Raw genomic sequence first — 20,143 nt, forward strand, 5'->3', positions numbered from 1 at the left:
GTGTGTTCTGTCCGAACTCTTGAGAGATGGATGAGTGATGAGAGCATCAATTTTGGGGCACAGACTCTCTGCTGCGTGTTCTTTCCTGTTGTTCTACAACCTTGTGCTCCTCCACCACAAAGCACCCTCCAGTTATTTGTGGGCGTCCTCAAACAGGCCTCATGAGCCCCTGATCACAAGCTAACCTGTTAGCGATCAGTACTTCGTGACATCCCACTGTGGACAAGTAGCTCCCTGGCGGCCCCTGGACCCCAGCGTGAGAACATCACAGTGCCTAGAAAGGGCACTGTCCCCGCACGGTCCCACAGGCCCAGTCCCTGGGCTCTGTGCAGAGGTGAGGACCAAGCACCAAACGTCCCCACTGGGGCCAGACCCAAGAAGGGCTCTGTGAAATCAGCCCCAACAACCTGGGCCATCAGACCCACTCTGGCCTTTCGGCACCTCCCTCGCCCACCGTAACTCCCCCCGCCCCGTTACCCCAGACAAAGTTCTTTTCTCTGTGGAAACTGAGAGACACAAGTCCCCCAGAATAGCAATGGATGCAAAGACACGGAACTGCGTAGCGGGAAAGGTGAGCAATCCACGTCCCAGCGTGGGCAGCCACATGCTGGGCTACCTTGCTGCTATCCTCGTCTCAGTGACACGCTCCACTCACACACCCTTAGGTCACAAAGCCCCGACTCACGTGCCTCAGAGGTGTGTGGGGAGCAAGCAGCGTGGCTCTTAAGGGAACCTTTAGGCGTGATGCCTGGCTGACATCCGGTCTGCTCACGTGTCCGCTTTGCTATTCTGGGATTGTAACAGCTACTGAATCCATTAGCTGGACTAAAAGTGAAAGCTATTGGGAACACAAGGGCCTCGAAATGTTTAAGCACCATCGTGCTTATCTGGCCTCATTACTGGGAGAGCAGGGCCAGGATGGGACTCTTGGTTTCAGGCCTCTCTGTGACCCAATACATAGAAGGAGAAATGTCAGGTTTAAGGATTTAAAAAGTAAACTTGCTATGCCTCTCAATAAGTAACGCTTGGACTTGACATTCAGTTCCCTTAGAAAGGCATTAACAGACCCTGGAGAAGTGCTAGCCCCTCAGAGGGCACACTTGGCACTTGCAGAGCTGTGATGTCAGCGAGCTTTGGGGTTCTGCGTCCACAACGTGCTCTGAGCTGCTCCGTGAGACAAGCACCTGCTGCAATGGTGTGTCCAGCTATTTCCGCAGGGTCTGGTGTGTGAGCACGCGCCAAACATGTGCTGGAGAAAAGAATGAACAGATGGGAGGATTGATGTCAGTCAATATTTTATCATTTTTCCAGATGGGAGAGAATGTCTGAAATTGCAGGAGTTTTAGATTGGATAGAATTCTCTCTTTATATTGCCTGTTACATAACAATTTTGCAAATGCAAGTCTCTTGATCGAAGTGCTCTTTTTAAGCTATTAATACTAGTGGCAACAACAAAAGTGACAACTGTAGCTTGGGTTTGCATTCTAGACACATTGATTCGTTTCATCCTCAAGTCGTCGTGAGGTTAGTACACCGTGGGCACCACTTTCCAGAAGGGTGGAGTAACTTTCTCAAGGCCACAGCAGGACAGGAACATGTCCCACTAAACTTGTTCCTGAACCTTGATGAGTGTTGGATCCTGCCTTGGATCGAATGCTTATGTCCTCCCAAATTCATGTGTTAAATCCGAATTCCCAGGTGGAGGTATCAGAAGCTGGGGCCTTTGGGAGGTGGTTAGGTATTTGAGGGTGGAGTCTTCATGAATGGGGTTAGTGCTTGTACAAAAGAGATAACAGAGGGACCCCTACCCCATTCTGACACACAGCAAGGAGATGGCTGTCCACACTCAGATCTGCTGAAACTTAATCTTGGATACCCCAACCTCCGAAACTGTGAGAAATAAATGTTTGTTAACCACTCAGTCCATTATATTCTTTTTTCAGGCTTTAAAACTTTATTTGCATATTAAAATTGTGCATTCCAATAATTAAAATCGTTGGAACAAAAAAATGGCGCTCTGATTGCTGCATGTTGTAGCCCGAGGACTCCTGGGCCCAGCTTGGTTTTTCCTCTGGATTTCACCGTTGCCCCACTCTGCTTCTTCCTTTACCACCATGCACGCTCTTTTCCTTCCCTACCAGATAGAAGGGAGCTGGTGGAGGCACTAACAATGGTTTTCTAGATGACTTGAAAAAATGCCCCTCTGAGCTTTAGATTTCTTATCTGTAATATGAATTAGTAGCCATATCTGTCTTCTGTGCCATTGTTAGGATTAAATGAGATAGTGACTATAAAGTATTTGGTCCAGGGGTTGGTGTTGTGGCACAACGGGTTGAGCCACCACCTGCCACGCTGGCATCCCATATTGGAACGCCAGATTGAGTCTCAGCTGCTCTGCTCCTGATCCAGCTTCCTGCTAATGCACCTGCAAAGGCAGTAGAAGATGACCATAGAGTTGGACCACTTCCATCCACGTGGGAGACCTGGATGGAGTTCCTGGCTCTTGCCTTGGTCCTGGCCTTGCTGTGGCCATTGAAGCTACTTGGGGAGTGAACCAGTGAATGGAAATTCTCTCTTCCCATCCCCTGCTACTCTGCCTTTCAAATAAATAAAATAAATCTTTAAAAATTTTGGTCCATTACCTGGGATATAACTGTTCAAATGTAATTATTACTATTACTTATTGCTATTTTTAAAAAGATTCTTCCATGAATAAGCAAAAAATAATGTCTACCTTCAACTTCTGCTTATTGGCTATAGATTTATTTTCCACAGGCAAACAAAGATGAGACCTGAAAGGCCTTTTAGCATGAACAGTAAACACATCACATCTGATTTTAGTTCATAACTTCTACAATAGACCTGCTTTATTTTCACATCGATTCAACGTTTTAGAAATAAAATGGTTAGCACAATAGAGTAGGGCCTGAGCAGAAGTAAAATTCTGTTTTCATTTGAAAACCTTTTAAAGTAAATTTATGAAAACATTTTTCATAGCAGCCTTGACCTGGGGAGAGGGAGCGACATCCCGCCTTCCCCTCCCCTGTAGAATTACCTACACAGTTGTTCTGCAAACCACCCATTTGTTCTGCGAGATCAGACGGCTCCTTCTGGAACAGAGTGAGCATAAGCCTTTCTCTACATCAACCCTGCTCTGTGGGTCCCAGCCCTTCCCTGTGGACCTGATACTCTAACAAGACTCTAGGGTGGGTGGGGCAGAAAGAGTTATTTCCTCCAAACTTCCAGTGAGGAATCCGAGCTACAAAGACAGAGCCATTTTTGAGCTTTCGGATCTGAGCGGAGGTCTCTGGTAGGTGACTCCGTCTCTCCATGTGGACAACTCTATGAAACCATGTTCACGCTATGAGCACACATCTTGGTGTCTTCCACCAGTCAAGTTCCATGTGAACAGAAACTCTACCTTCCGTGGTACATCCTGGTGTGTATGCAAGGATGCATGGACAGACGAATGGACGGATGAACGGATGGATTTATTCAAGGTCACATCTGGTAAGAAGCGATACTCAGGTCTCCACAAGCCATATAAGGCACTCCTTCTTTAGATGCATTAAAACCTTTAAATAATGTTTTAAATCATCATATAGTAAAACTGGCACTTTGGCATGTGTACATACAGTTCAATGGATCTTAACATAGACACATTTGTGTAACCACCTCCACAATGAAGTTCCAGAAGTGTTCCGTCAACACCCAAAACTCCCTGATGATGCCCTGTATAGTCGCACCCTCCCTCACCCCAGCCCCTCACAACCACTCCTCTGTTCTCTGTTAATACCTTTTTGTCTTTCGAGAATGTCTTATAAATGCAATCATGCAGTATGGGACCTTTTGAGAATGGCTTCTTTCACTCAACATTACGCATTTGAGAGCCAGCCAAGTTGTTGTGTGTACCAGAGCTTCACTCTTTCTCCTTAGGGAGCGGTGCTTCTTTGTGTGGAGCTATGACAGCAGGTGCATCCGTTCTCAGCATGGGTATCTGCTAACAGTATGTGTACCGACTCACCTGCACAAGACAACCTGCGTTGTTTCCAGCTTTGAGTGATTATGCACAGAGTTGCAAAAAATGTTCCTATACAGGTTGTTGTGTGAACTTAAGTTTTAATTTTAAATAAAGTAAATACCAAGAGCGGGGGCCAGCACTGTGGCATAACAGGTAAAGCTGCCGTCTATAGTGCTGGCATCCCATATGGGCACCAGGTCATGTCCTGGCTCTTCCGTTTCCTATACAGCTTTCTGCTAATGCACTTAGGAAAGCAGCAGAAAATGGCTTGAGTCTTTGGGCCCCTTCATTCACGTGGGAGACCCAGAGGAAGCTCCTGGCTCCTGGCATAGGCCTGGCCCAGCCCTGGCTTTTGCAGCCATCTGATGAGTCAACCAGCAGATGGAAGATCTCTCTCGCTCTCGCTCTCGCTCTCACTCTCGCTCTCATTCTCTCTGCCTTTCAGATAAATAAATTAAAAAAAAAATTCCAGGAGTGGGATTGCTGGGTCTTATGACAAGTATCAATCTAATTTTCTAAGAGTTTGCCAGATTATTTCCTGGAGCGGTTATATTAAACTTTTTACCTTTGTACATTTATACAACCTTTAAAAAACCTCTCTTGAGCAGGCATTAGAGTGCAGTGGATTAAGTTGCCACTTGGGATGCCTGCATCCTATATCAGAGTGTTACGTTGAGTCCTGGCCTCCAGTCCCGCATCCTGCTAATACATCCTGGAGGCAGTGGGTGATGGCTCAAGTCCTTGCGCACATGGGTAGACCTGAATTGGGTTCTGGGTTCCTGACTTCAGCCTGGACCAGCCCTGGCTATGGAACCAGCAGATGGAAGATCTCTCTCTCTCTCTTTCTCTCCTGCCTCCTCTCTCTCTGCCTATCAACTAGATGAAAATAAATAAACATTCAAAAAATTAAAAACACTCCCTTTCTTAAGTTGGGTCCCTCTCCCAAGCTCCCCTTCCTCTAACTGCTCCCTTGAGAAGGCCATTGCCTCCCCGCCCTCCAGGGCCAAGGCAGCAGCCACCCCTCCTAGGGTGTGTGCAAGGGCAGGGAGAGGCACACGGTTCTCCACCTCTCCCTCCTGGCTTCTGATCACACACACACACACACACACACCCAGCACCAGATTCCATCTTTTATCCCTGCTAAAAAGCAGATGCTTCGGACTGGAATCAGTCACCCTCTTATCATTCCTGTTCTCCTAGAATAAACATCCCTCAGGGCTTTGTGATTACTGACTTGGGAATGAGCAGTAAGATCCGAGGGCACACAGGGAACAAAGCCCTGAACGGAAAGGCAGAGGGAGCCCAGCCGTGGTTGTCTGTATCCTGTGGCTGCTTTACTAACTTAGCCGGACCCCGGGTAGAGGATCAGGGTGACCCACGTCCCCCGCTTCTTGGCTGTGCACTCGTCTTTGAGTTCTTGCTTCTCACATCACCAGGATGAGCACAGTGAAGGGTTCCTTTGGTCCAATTTTTAATATTGCTATGATTAGTACAGAGAACCAAGCTAGGCACTTTTAGATTAAAGAATTATATTTATTTATTTGAGATGCAAAGGTGCAGAGAGAGAAAGAGAGGAGGGAGAGAGAGAGCTAGCATCCACTGGTTCATTCCCCAGTTGCCCACAATGGCCATGGCTGATCCAGGCCATGGCCAGGAGCTGAGGACTCAATCCAGGTCTCGCATGTGGGTGACAGGGATCCAAACACTGGAGCCATCACCTGTTGCGTCCCAAGGTGTGTGTTAGCAGGAAGCTGCAACTGTGAGTGGAGCCAGGACTTGAATCCAGGGATGTGGGCTTCCCAGGCAGTGTCTTAACCACTAGGCCGAACACCCCACCCACGTTCAGGGATTGTGAAGCCTCAGACACAATGACCTTTCACACCCTGGCTTCCTTTTTTGGATCAAACTGTGTATCCCCCTTAAACTGACACCAAGGTGGTAGTGCTGGTGCTAGTGGGGCAATCTTGATATAACACAGGCTGGAAGATGGAAGATGGTTCTGCCTCCCAAAACGTTGGCAGAGACACCACCGCCTCTTAAAATAACCTATGTGTAAGTGTAGTGCTCTCTATTTTATCTGTGATTTTAAACACAGCCCTGTCAGGGAAATATGATGATGTCAGACCTCGTAGCCACAGATCATGATGTTGTTTGAATCGCTTCCTTCTTGACAAAATTCACAGGCACGGGGGGTATGAAAGGAATAGATTGTTTTGGTTGTTCTCTCTTGGAGAAGTACTGATACAATGCAGACCCTCACTGCGGTTACAGCCCCATGGCTTTGCAGGCAGTGGGTCACGGGGCAATAAAGCCCACACTGGCTCTCCGTCTGTGTAAACAGGCCCAGGCCTGCTGGTGTTCCCCAGCTGGAGGAGGTATTTCCGAAGACCTGCCCCACGGCTCTGCTCCTGCAGGATTGCTTCTCCCTGGCTGCCTGCTGGGATTTCCTGGTTTCAGGAAGCACCTGGCTCCAGGTTCCACACCCACCTTCGCAGAGAGACCAGCCCTGACCCACTCATCCACATAGTACCACCCAGCACCTCTGCTCTCTCAATCTGTTTAGTTTCTTCATTGTGTGGATGACTGGGCAGCATTATAAATAATTTTTCCTACGACAGGCATTGTGGCTCGATGGGTGAAGCTGCTGCTTGGACTGCCTGTATCCCATATGGAAGTGTTGGTTTGAGTCCCAGCTGCTCCACTTCTGATCCGGCTTCCTGCTAAAGTGCCTGGGAAGCAGCAGATGATGGCCCAAGCACTTGAGTCTCTGCCACCCATGCAGGAGACCAAGGTGGGGTTCCTGGATCCTGGCTTTGGCTTCGGCCAGTCCTGGCTATTGTGGCCATTAAAGGAATGAACCAGTGGGTAAAAGATAACTCTCTCTCTCTCTCTCTCTCTCTCTCTTTTTCTCTGTGTGTGTGTCATGCTGCCTTTCAACTAACAAACAAACTAACCAAATCTTAAAAGGAATTCCACTGGGGAAAACATGCAAGCCAAGTGACTGGTTTAAAAACCAGAGGATGAGGTGGGGTGGGAGTGGGGATGGAAGGGCCGGTATGGTGGGAAGAATCACTATATTTCTAAAGTTGTACTTTTTATGAAATTTGTACTTGTTAGATAAAAGGTTTCTTTAGAAAGATGAATAAATAAGTAAATAAAATAATTTATGTGTTTGTGTGTTTCTCATTAAGTTCTATGCAAGAAAATTTTGTTATGCTCGCAAATGTGGAATGGAAGTTGCACATAGTAGGCAATCAATAAATATTTGATGACTGGAAGAATGAAAGAATTTGGAATATTTAAAATACAAGAGATGAGAATAGGTATCCAAAGTTTTTCATTTGTCTTCCTTTGGAAAACATTTTTTGAGTATGCACTCCCATTAAGGATCTGTTTGTTTATTTATAAGTTATATAGGCCGGCGCCACGGCTCACTAGGCTAATCCTCTGCCTTGTGGTGCCGGCACACCGGGTTCTAGTCCCGGTTGGGGCGCCAGATTCTGTCCCGGTTGCCCATCTTCCAGGCCAGCTCTCTGCTGTGGCCAGGGAGTGCAGTGGAGGATGGCCCAGGTGCTTGGGCCCTGCACCCCATGGGAGACCAGGAGAAGCACCTGGCTCCTGGCTCCTGCCATCGGATCAGCGCGGTGCGCCGGCCGCGGCGGCCATTGGAGGGTGAACCAACGGCAAAGGAAGACCTTTCTCTCTGTCTCTCTCTCTCTCTCACTGTCCACTCTGCCTGTCAAAAAAAAAAAAAGTTATATAGGAATTTTCAAAAAAATGAGATGGAAACTAGGAATAGAACCTCCTAGTTATCAATGAATTATTTCATGTACCCACTTTGGAGTCCACTGGATTAGAGACAGTGGTAAGGGGAGGCCCAGATTAGAGCTGACGTCCAAGGCAGAGGGAAAATACAGGTAGCAATGCAAAGCCATGATGCATTGGATCGCCCAGAGAGTTCAAGAGCATTGTCTTGCTTCAAATCTTTGCAGAGGCTACAAATAATCCTTGGCAAACTTTCACCCTGGGGAAAATGGTTCGAGGGGCCAACTCTTCTTAACAACCAAAGTAGAATTGAGAGGATGACCCCAGCATGAAATCGGAAGCCTGTGCACAGGTTATGGGACCAACTGGAAAAACATGAACTTCCCTTTAGTGCGAAGCTCCTTAAATTTCCCAATTGTTCAGAGTGTGCTTGTGCTGCTTTTATTTTCAATAGATACGCAGTTATTCACAGATTAAACACAGAGCCCGTGCCAGGGCTGTGCTGCACTGGGGACTGAATTCAAAGACAAAGTTCTCAAAAGCTGGGAGCAACCCTCCCTTTTAAATAACAAAAACAACAAGAAAAAGGAAGGAAGGAAAGTGCTGATAGGGAATGATCCTTGTTGCTTAGAGATCCTGGAGAGGCACCGAGTATTCCAGAACCCACCCTGGGAGCTGTAGCACCACAGGAGCGTTGGGCAGCTGCTCCCCGGAATATTTACCTTGTTATCAACTTTGTCCTCCTCCTGCTCTGTCTCACTGGCAGTTTCCTTAACTGGCAGGAGCACCTACCCACTCTTCCCCAGCCTGCTCTCGCTTCTGGGTGCATCGAGAGGGACTTTTATTTGTGATTAACATTTTCTATTCTGTGTCTGCACCTTGGATGTCTTTCTTCTTTGTCTCATTAAAACCGGATATGCTAGTACTGGGTGTTTTCATCTTTATGACTATATTACAGTGCAAGTGGTATCATTGTGTCTTTGCAAGACTCGGGTGTGAGTCCCTGGGGGCTGGGTCAGAGGGCAGACTGGAGCTGATGGGCTCAAACTTCTCCCTGTTAATTCTGCTAAGCTTGGATCATGCTTGTGCACTTGACTCCAGCCTGGGATGAGTTTCCCGCCCCCTTCTGTCCCAGGAAGACCCTCAATTCCTCATGCAAATAGGATCTTTAAATTATTATCCCCACTACTCTTCCAGGTGCATTTGAATCCTATGATAAACATTCATTAGTGCCCCAACACACACAAGGTGCTCATGGCTTTGTTGAAATAGCATGGGTGTTGCAGTCAGTAAGACCTGGAACTGAAAGTGATTTCAGCACGTGCACATTACGTGACCTTGGCCACGTTACATGACCTTTTGCAGCCCAGGTCCCTTATCTTCATGTGACAGAGAAAGAAGGAAAGATACAAGATGATGGATATTTGTAGTCTAACACACACACACACACAACAATGTAACACTCCTATAATGAACATAGATTCTTTACTTACTTGATGAGTTATTGGGCTTTGTATGGGTTTCATCAGGTGAGTGGTGAGCGAGGAGCAGAATTAAAGAAACCAAGAGATGCCTACTGTGTGATCTCTCCCATTTCAGGGTCCCTAACTTAATCTTGTGTGCAAAGTCCTGTTTGCGGCAACATAGTCATAGGCTCCAGGGATCGTGATGTGGATATCTTTGTGAGCTTTCAGTTCCAACCAGGTGTCCTATCAGAAACACACTTGACAGAGCCGGCTATGAATAGAAAGGGAAACATTTGGGTTGTGTGGCAAAGAGGTGAACTCAAAAGTTGGATTTTTATCAAGAATGATGGCGGAAGCTATTGGCAGAAAATGCCTGCAAGCCATATCCTTGAAATATTTTTATGTAGAAAAGAATGAGAAGGAAAAAGATCAATCTGAGGGCAGAGAACACGAAATAGCAAGCTTGGGGACGCTTTCATTTGAAAATACTTTTTTCTGTCTCACAGCACTTTATACATATATGTCATCCACACAGTCCAAATTTCAAGATAAGATTCCAGAATAAAGCCAATAATTATGTGTGTGTGTGCTGGAAAAATCTTGATATGCGGTGAATTTAAAGAGGGTATCATTCTTTCCCTGTAGAACAGTAATTTCATTCTGTGGGGAAAGTCTTTGAAAGTAAGGATAATGGGATGACCTCCATCAATGCTCAAAATTTTGTCAGCATCACAAAATTCATCATGGAATAAGAACCTGGGAATGTAATGGAGGTCTATGACTCTCATCTTGTTCAGTGTTGAGGAATATATGCTGGGGGGAAATGCTATGGATGTAACATTGCTCAAGTTTACTCTTTATCGTAGAATTCATACTGTGGAAAACGCCTATGAATGTAATGGGTGTAGAAAGGCTTTTAGCAAATGCTCATATCTTACTAGACACCAAGGAATTAGGACTGAAGATGAAGTCTATGAATGGAATGATTATGTAGCCAAGGCCCCAGTCTTTCCTAACACAAGAGAGTTCACGTTGGAGAAAAGCCCTAAGCATGCAATGGTTATAAGGAGTCCTTGGAAGAGAGCTCCAACATCTGTGACCTTCACAGAATCACACTGGAGAAAAACGCCCATGTAAGTAATGAATGCAGAGAGGCCTTTCACAGACATCGGGCACTTCACAGGCTGAGTAAGCCCTGGAAATACAATGGGTATGAAAACACCATTAGCTATTTTTGCTCCTTACTCCTATCAGAGAATTCATACTGGAGAATAAAAGTGAAACTTACCTTTTATAGATTTCATTGATTTAAAATTGGAAAATTCACAGCAATGAGAAATCTCTGAATTTGGTGCTATTTTTAGTCATAGCTTAAACTTCCTGACTAGCAGAGAATCCCCAAATCATGGAGTGAGTGAGTAATTTGAATATTCAGGAAGCAAAGCAGGAAAAAACGTGAAGAAATCCATTTTCCTATGTAAATACATATATTGCATAAACAAAAGCTCCTAAATGTGGGGCAGGGAGATTGATACTGGGTTGTAGGGAGGAGTTGAGGATAAAGATGTGGGGGTGGAGAGCAGACAGGGATAGAAAACATTACGGTGCTAAGAAGCCTTGGCGCTGTGGGAAGTGGGAAGGGATGAGGTGGCCAACTCCTGACTGTGGGATGGTGTTAGGGGACAGGGTCTCAGGTGGGCTCCTTCTTTGCTATCATTTTCTCAGCCTTTCCATCCTGCTCCCACCCCATATAGCCTTCGGGAAACCTGTGTGATTTTTGTGCTGTTAGTTTTGACTTGTGCTTCTTTCAAGGTATTTTTTTGGGGGGATTATGTATAAAATGGCTTTACCATCTATCTTTTGGTATCATATGGGGTAAACAGAGCTGTCTAAGCAGAATCCCAAGCATGCAAACCACCATTCATCTAATATGTTCCCGTCACTTCTGTGTGGTCAGAACGAAGCAATGAACCAGGACAAAGTTGATCCTTATGGTTCGTAAGAAATGGTAATTTTTGTCAACCATAGTGATATTCCAGTTTTGGAGACAATACAACTGAAAAGAAAATTTTGGTCTCATGGCAATCCTGATTTCACCTGCATGGGTGCAGAATCCTCTTGATAGGATAATGAAGTTTTTATCCTAATAATCCTGGTTGCTCTTTGTGACCTTGACTTGAGAGTTTTCATGCGCTAATTCATTTAATCTTCACACCACACCCGTAATGTGAATGTCCAGATTACCCCCATTCCATAGATGGGGCAAAGGAGGCACAGAGAAGGCCTACAAGCTCTTGGCAAAAGTGAAATTTAAACTAGAAGTCGGTCTTGCAAGCTGCTTCTCTTAAGGGAGATGCCAGTCTACTACTGGGGTGAAAGGGCCCGTTCCCTCTGGAGAAACAAGCACTACCTAATGGCTCTGCCCACGTAGCCCTTAACAAGTTAAATGTTGGACAAATGTTTGCTTTCCATAAAACAAAACTTAATGCCTTTATCTTTCCCACTGTGTGTAGTGCCGACCCAAGGCCAGCCAGGGAGCCAGGGAACACAGGCAGGCCCAGGAAGTCTCTGTTTACCTTTGGAGAAGGGAGCTCAGCGATTTTCTTGTTTGTGGAGCAGCACCAATGCCCGTGTCTCAGGCTCATTCTGGATTCCCGCTGCTGTTCAGTCTCCGACCCTGAGGGCTCCCCCTTCACCCCCAAGACCCCAACACTTCCCTTGTCTCAATTCCAGCCGCAGTTCCTATGCCAATGTCAGCAACAATTCTTCAACAAATGGCCATGTTATCTCTTCATTTACCAGCGTAAATACTTTTTTTTAAAGGTGCATATTTAGGGTCACAGGAAACTGAGTGGAAGGTAGAGATTCCCTATAGACAGGGAGGGGTTCCCACACATGCAAGCTTCACCGTAGTCAGCACCCCTACAAGAGCTGTACATTTGTTACAGTTGAGGTGTCCCCCGACACACCATCACACCCAAATCCACAGTGGACATCAGGGGTCATTGTTGGTGTGCATTCTGTGGGTTTGGACAAGTGTATAGTGTCGCGTATCTGCCATCATAGCATCGTGTGGAGTGCTCTCCCCGCCGTGAAAATCATCTGTGCTCCACCTGTTCTTCCCTCCCTCCCACTATCGACCCTGGCAACCACTGATCTTCTCACTAACCCCACAGCTTTTCTTTCTTTCTTTCTTCATGCTTAAATCTGTGGCCCAGATTGGTTTTTTTCCCCACTGCCATATTCCTTTCTCTTGTGAATTGTATATATATTTTTTTCTGTATTCCGCTCTCTCTTGATCTCTCTCTATTTTTTGTCCTATAAATTTTTCTTCCTATTATTCAAAGCCAATAGTGACATTCATACTTTACATTTCAATAGCGCTTTTTTTTTTGTTTAAAAATGATACTATTATTTATTTGCAAGGTAGAGTTGAAAAAGAGAGAGGGAGAGAGAAAAAGAGAGAGAGAGAGAGAGATCTTCTATCTGCTGGTGGACTCCCATATGGTTGTAGTGGCTGGGGCTGGGCCAGGTTGAAGCCAGGATCCTGGAACTCCATATATGTCTCCCATGTGGGTGCAAGGGCCCCAGCATTTGGGCTATCTTCTGCTGCTGTTCCAGGTGCTTTAGCAGGGCGCTAGATAGGAAGTGGAGCAATCAAGACTTGAAGTGGCGCTCATATGAGATGGGGACATTGCAGGTGGCAGTTTAACCCACTGCACCACAACACCGTCCCTTTCAATAGTGTTTTCTGAACTACAAGTGCTTTTATTTACACTAATCCTTTCAATAATTTCATGAGATGGGCATTTTACATTCAATATACAGTTGAGAAGATTCAGAATCAGGTATTTTTGGTGATTTGTCCAATGTGGTTGTGGTAGCCCTCCTTTATTTTTGCTTGGCATCCGTCCCCTCTTTTTCTGATACCATTCCAGTTCTTATTGGAGTCAACTTCCCTACTCTCAACATGTGAGGGCCTTGTGAACCTGAGTTGAACAATGGTTTCAGAAGAGGGTAGTAGAGCAATCTGTCATCTGAGCTCCACCGAAAGCTGGTTGGTGACTCCCTTAGAATCAACCAAAGAAATTCCTTGGATGAACTGGAGAAGGGTCTCCTTTTTACTGGACATGAAACTTGAGGTCAATCGCTAGGAAGAAGGAAGAATTGGAAATGGACTTCGATGTGGAAGAATGCAGAGCTCACCAGGAGTCAGCGTCTGCATAAATGCGAATCCAGCTGCAAGTTAGAGCTGAGAAGGCCAAGACATCTGCTTTGTGGCTTTACAACAGGTGATCTGGGATTTTACTGTGGGATTCTAATCATAGTGCATATGCTCAAAGGTGGTAGAGGTGATGCGACCCAGCTCACCTGGCTCGAGACTGGTGGATCGGACACCACTCAGAGCCACCTTCAAAGGGCCAGGTTCCCCTGCCTTGCCCCCACCCCTGTGAGTGTGGCTAAAACCCCGGAGAGCCATTTCATTAGGGTGCTTCCCTGAATTTCAGGTTTCTCCCAGCAGCTGCATTTTCACTTGTTTAGGGATATTTTCTAATATCTTTGCAGTGACAAAAAGCACAGTTAAAAATGTCCAGCCCATAATATCTGAGGTCGCCCTTGATTCATTTTGAGAAGAGTGATGACCTTTTCTCGTTCTTCCAGGGCTTCCTTTATGCTTCCAAAGACTGAGAAATCACAGTTAATGGCTTTGCAGCAATATCTTCCCGTTTCCTGAGTACCTTAGAATAAATGCCACCAAGTCTGGCTGGTCGGAACATGTGCAGCTTCTGAGTACTCTTGGCCATCCTCTTTATTTGTGGAGACAGAGATTAAAGTGAAAATGGTGAAAGCTGCTGACCTGAGCGAGGACATTTTCTGTCTATTTCTTTTGGTTTTTGTTTTGTATTTTTTTTTTCCACAATGATCTTTGTTATCACCAAGTTAATACACACAGCAAACCCTTCAAGCAAAAAATAATATAACCTTCCATTAATTCACCTTCCCTCAGTCCAATTCTCTAGAAAAAAAATCAGTTAATAAATTATTTGAATCTTTAGATAATTTTTTATGTACTTTAAAATACTCTGAGGAATAGCTGGAGCCGCGGCTCACTAGGCTAATCCTCCACCTTGCGGCGCCCGCACACAGGGTTCTAGTCCTGGTCGGGGCGCTGGATTCTGTCCCGGTTGCCCCTCTTCCAGGCCAGCTCTCTGCTGTGGCCCGGGAGTGCAGTGGAGGATGGCCCAAGTCCTTGGGCCCTGCACCCCATGGGAGACCAGGAGAAGCACCTGGCTCCTGGCTCCTTCCTGCAGATTGGCGCGGTGTGCCGGCCGCGGTGGCCATTGGAGGGTGAACCAACAGCAAAGGAAGACCTTTCTCTCTGTCTCTCTCTCTCACTGTCCACTCTGCCTGTCAAAAAAAATAAAATAAAATACTCTGAGGAAAAAAAATAACAGAGTCCACAAGAAGGTGCTTTAAAAAGTTCATGGAAAGTGGAATTAATAAGTAGCTCCAGAGTCTAGCATTGTGCTACAACAGGTTCCAATGCCTGCAATCCCATATCTGAGTGCTGGTTTGAGTCTCGACTCCTCTGCTTCCATTCTAGTTTCCTGCTAATGAACCTGGGAAAGATGGAAGAAGGCCCAGGTAGTTGGACCCCTGTCACCCATATGGGAGGCCCAGATGCAGATCCTGGGTCCCGCATTCAGAATAGCCTAGACCTGGTTGTTGCAGCCATTTGGGGAGTGAACTAATGGGTAGGTGGGAGATTTCTCTCTCTCATTCCCCTCCCTATCTCTTCTCTGTGGCTCAGCCTTTTAAATAAATACATACATTTTTAAAAAGAAAATATAAAATTATTGGTGCAAAAATTTTTGAAACCCATGCAATATTCAGGATTCTAAAAAGGTTCTTGGAGGCTGGCGCCACGGCTCAATAGGCTAATCCTCCGCCTTGCGGTGCCGGCACACCGGGTTCTAGTCCCGGTCGGGGCGCCGGATCCTGTCCCGGTTGCCCCTCTTCCAGGCCAGCTCTCTGCTGTGGCCAGGGAGTGCAGTGGAGGATGGCCCAAGTGCTTGGGCCCTGCACCCCATGGGAGACCAGGAGATGCACCTGGCTCCTGCCTTCGGATCAGCGCGGTGTGCCGGCCGCAGCATGCTGGCCGCGGCGGCCATTGGAGGGTGAACCAACGGCAAAGGAAGACCTTTCTCTCTGTCTCTCTCTCTCACTGTCCACTCTGCCTGTCAAAAAAATAAAAATAAATAAAAAAGTTCTTGGAAACACATAAGAAAAAGCTGTGCATGGATTTTAATTTTTTGTACCAAAATAAACTTACCTTTTACATTTTCCATGAACTTTAAAAATAATTTTATTTGAAAGGCAGAGAGACAAAGTGCATGAGACAGAATATGCTGATTCACTCCCTGAAAGCCCACAACAGCCAGGACTGGGCCAAGTTAAAGCCAGAAGCCAGAAACTCAACCAGGGTTTCCCATGTATGTAGCAGGCACCCAACTATTTGAGCCATATCCTGCTCCCTCTCAGGGTGCCATTAGCAGGAAGGTGGATCAGAAGTGGAGCTGGAGCTTGAACTCAGGCACTTTAATATGGTATGTGGGTGGCCCGAGCATGTCACAACAGCTGTATCAAATTCCCACGCCCACACACACCGGAAGTACTCTTGTATATACATATATAAAGAAATATTCCTTCAGCCCATTCTTGGTTTTTACTTCCTTAGGGCAGTCAATGAGACTGTTTTTACACTGTTCTGCAAACTTTACTTTTACTTAAGAATGCATCAAAGACACCTTCCAGGTCAAACTACACAGCTCTAGTTCATTCTTTTAAAAGACTGTATACTGTTTCACAGCCTGGTCATGGCGTTAGCTAGTTATTTAACCATTCCCCAACTGATGTCTACTTACTTTGTGTCTATTTTCTATTATTATAAATAATACATCAAAGGATATATTCACACACGTGTCTTTGCATACTGGCATTAGCATTTATGAGGCTCAATTTTTAGAAGTGAAACTTCTGGGTCATAGGTTCCACATATGCAAGTAATTCCCTGAAATAGCTATACCAGTTGACACAGCCATCGAAGACTATGCAAGTGCCTGTTTCTCAACATGCTTGCCAACCCTAGGGGTCATCAGTTTGTTAGTATTTTTACCTAGCAACAGATGGAAAGTGGTATTTTGTTTTAAATCCACTCCTTCTACAATTATGAGGAGTTTGCTCCTTTTTGGTATTTATTATCCATAACGATTTCTTCAATATATTGCTGGTATGTACCATTTGATATTTTCATTCAGTTACTTTTTAAAATTGGTTTTATAGGAACTCTTTGTTTTATGGTTACAAATGCTGTGATATCTCACTTAACTCTAAATTATCAAATAGAAATGTCCCTCCATTCTTATGTAGCCAAATTTGACAGTTTTCCTTGATACTGTGATTTCTCCTCCTCCTCTTCTTCCTCCTCCTCCTCTTCCTCCTCCTCCTCCTTCACCTCTTCTTCTTCTTCTTTTCTTGGAAAGATCCATTCATTTACATGAAAGGCTGAGTTTCAGAGAGGCAGAGGCAGAGACAGAGAGAGGTCCTTCATCCGCTGGTTCACTCCTCAAGTGGCCACAATGGCCGGAGCTGTGCCAGTCCGGAGCCAGGAGGCTCAAGCTTCCTCTAGATCTCCCACGCGGGAGCAGGGACCCAAGGACTTGGGCCATCTTCTACTGCTTTCCCAGGCCACAGCAGGGAGCTGGATTGGAAGACGAGCAGCCAGGACTCAAACCGGCGCCCATATGGGATGCCGGCACTGCAGGCAGCGACTTCACCCACTATGCAACAGAGCAGGCCCCGATACTGTGGTTTCTTGATTTCATTTTACAATTAGGAAAATCTTCCTGAATCAATTATTGATTTTTCTCTAATATGTTTTTAGTGCTTTTTATGTGATGTGAAGTAGGGACTTATTTTAAATTTTCTAATTGGTAGGTAATTATTCGAACACAATTTGTTTTCGTCCTTTTCCTTTATATCAACTTCATTATAATTCCTATATGTGGCTTTACTCTGCTTCTGGATTCCCTGTTCTGTTCCAGCAATGATACATTTGTGAGTTCTGGGTGTGCATTGTGCTATGTCTGTGCTCGACACTATGCATTATATGAGCTATCTGGTTAAAAGCACACGTTCTGAGGTGGGCGTTCAGGGCAGCTAAGATGCTCTTGTCCCTCTCAGAATACCTGGATTTGATACCCAGCTCCGCTGCTGACTCCAGCTTCCTGCTACTGCACACCCTGGGCAGCAGTGGTGACGGCGCGAGTGATTGAGTTCCTGACACCCACGGGGAAAAGCTGGCTTGAAGTCTTGGCTCTGGGCTTCGGCTTTGTTCTGGGTTCTGGTTCAGAGCTATTGTGAGCATCTCAGGAGGCTAGGCAATCCAAAACCAAGTACTTTGATGTTTGCTCAGGGTTTGCCTCTAGGTTCACAAGACAGAAGCAAGGTAGGGGGAGCTCTCTGGTCATTAATTTATAAAGACATTCATTCTATTAATAAGGACTCCACCCCTGTGAGCTAAACACCTCCCACACATGATCCTAATCACCTAACACTATCATGTCGGGATTAGAATTTCAGCACATGAATTTGGTGAGGGATGGGCAACACAGTCAGTCTATAGCACACATTAATTAGTTTTTTGAACACTATATTATTAATTTACTCAGGAGGTGTTGACAGAGTGCCTACCAGGCTGTAGGCACTGTTGACATTAAAGACATGACAGTGAGCAAGATGACATGACACCTATCCCATAGAATGTAGGATGTAATGGGGGAGTTGTGTCTCATAAGACCTATGCAAGGTTCATATTATTACCTCTGCCCATGAGAAAAATGAAGCTCGCAAGGGATTAGGTGGTTTGTTAAGAAGACCTCTTTAAGGAGTCACCGAGTGATCCCAGATATGGGTTGTCTGGGAGTAATACTTGTTTCTGGTTCCCACTTCAGATAGCATTTCACTCAGGAGGAGGAAGAAATTGGTTGCCACTGCTTTTTCCTGAATTCCTTCTCCTTCTACACAAAACTTAGTGCCCAGCAGGTGCAGTACTCATGGTTTTTCTCTGGAGCTCTGGACACAGTCGTGTGTACCATCAGGGCTTTGGATCACAAGCAACAGAAACTACATTTGGCACACTTGGGCAGAAGGGTGTTATGAGAAGGGTGTTATGTTTCTAACAGAAATGATAGAAAATTTAGGGAGCCAGTTGGAAAACAGTGGCAGGAATCCAGGTTAGCAGACATAGCCAAGACCACACACCTTGGTAACCGACTGGCTGCCCCTGCCATGTCTGCTATAAATACTATGCCTGCATCTTCATATCACTCTCTGCATGAAATACTTGACCCCCAGCATGGGTCAGGTGTCCAGGGGGAGAGGAATCCATTTGAACAGAAAGGATGGGCTAGGGTATAGATTCCGGTAGCTAGAAGTAGTGACCATTCAGACAGTCCGAGGTGATCCAGGGGTCAGAAGAAAGGCAGGACTCTGGGCATGGATGACCCCAGAACAAGACATTGGCAGAGTTCTGATTCTGGGGTGGATGGGCCCCACTATGGTTTGAGCAAGTGTTAGTGAGGATACAGAGTTCCAAAAAACCTGAAACAAACTGAAATTACCATAAATAAAAGGGAATTTATTGCCTTGTAAAATTGAAATGCCCAAGAATATCTTGGCTTTAAATATGGCTTGACCTAGAGATTCAAAGATGCCCCAGAAGCTCATCTCTCCAATCTGAGCCCAGTTTCCCCATGTGTCTGCTGTACTTTGAGGCATGAATGGGTAGCAAGATGGCCACCAGCATCCACATTCCCCCAGGTTCATAACCAGCGGGTGACAGCGTGTGCCTCTCTTCAGAAAGTCCTAATTAGCTGAAGCCTAATTACGCCTCATAGGCTCTGACTGGTGACATCTTTATCCCTTAGCTCATCACCAGTGGCAGGGAAACCCATCTGATTGGCCAAGGCCAAAGTCACATGCCCACTCTAGAGCTGGAATAAAGTCCACCTGTGCCACAGGACAGACAATGCGGGAGGAATCGCTCCCACAGAGTAAAACCAGAGGAGGCCAAATGCACAGTGTATAATAGGTGGCCCAGGCTTCAGCAGGGCCCCAGACAATGGCAAAGCAACATACAGGCTGGAAGAGCAGTTGATGAGCCAGATATTGGCTATAAATGGGGACCTTGGCGAGAACGGGGCAACTGAAACAGAAAGGACTTGAGAACAGAGCGAGCACAGTGCAAGCTTGAGGACCAGACACTGGCCTGCCAAGTCAGAGCTTTCCCAGGCACAACAGATACCTGCCCTGCAGAACAAACTCCACACTCTAGCTGCTGGGGTGGGAGCCGGCTGACTGTCTGGTCAGCATCAACTCACAGACTGCATGGGGATGAGACACTTGGCTCCTGTGCAGCCAAAGGGGCTGGGACCTGTTCCAGTCGATTCTGCATGAATTCTTTTGGAAGTAAGAGAGCAGTCTGGGCAGCTAGTGCAGCACACGGTTCCCTCTGCCCACCCTGCCTTGCCCTCTGATTGTGCTCATGCTTCTCCCAGTGTCCCTGCCCTTGTGGGCAGCTCCATTTCTCTCTTTCACCTTACTCCTCCGTGGCAAGCTGGGTTTCTTGCTCCCCTCATTTAACCATCTGGTTCTCACCCATAACTTGTTTGGGCTCCCAGGCATCCAGATCAAAATAGAGGAACCAGGCACCCATGTCAGCCAGCCTCTGGTCTTTGATCTGTCCTGGATCCTTGTAATAGAATGAATAATTTCCCCCAAATCCAAGTTCTTCAAGGACCTGAATATGACCTTATTTAGGAATAGAATC

This window comes from Oryctolagus cuniculus, chromosome 2 (genome assembly GCF_964237555.1).
Source record: "Oryctolagus cuniculus chromosome 2, mOryCun1.1, whole genome shotgun sequence".
NCBI classification, from domain to species: domain Eukaryota; kingdom Metazoa; phylum Chordata; class Mammalia; order Lagomorpha; family Leporidae; genus Oryctolagus; species Oryctolagus cuniculus.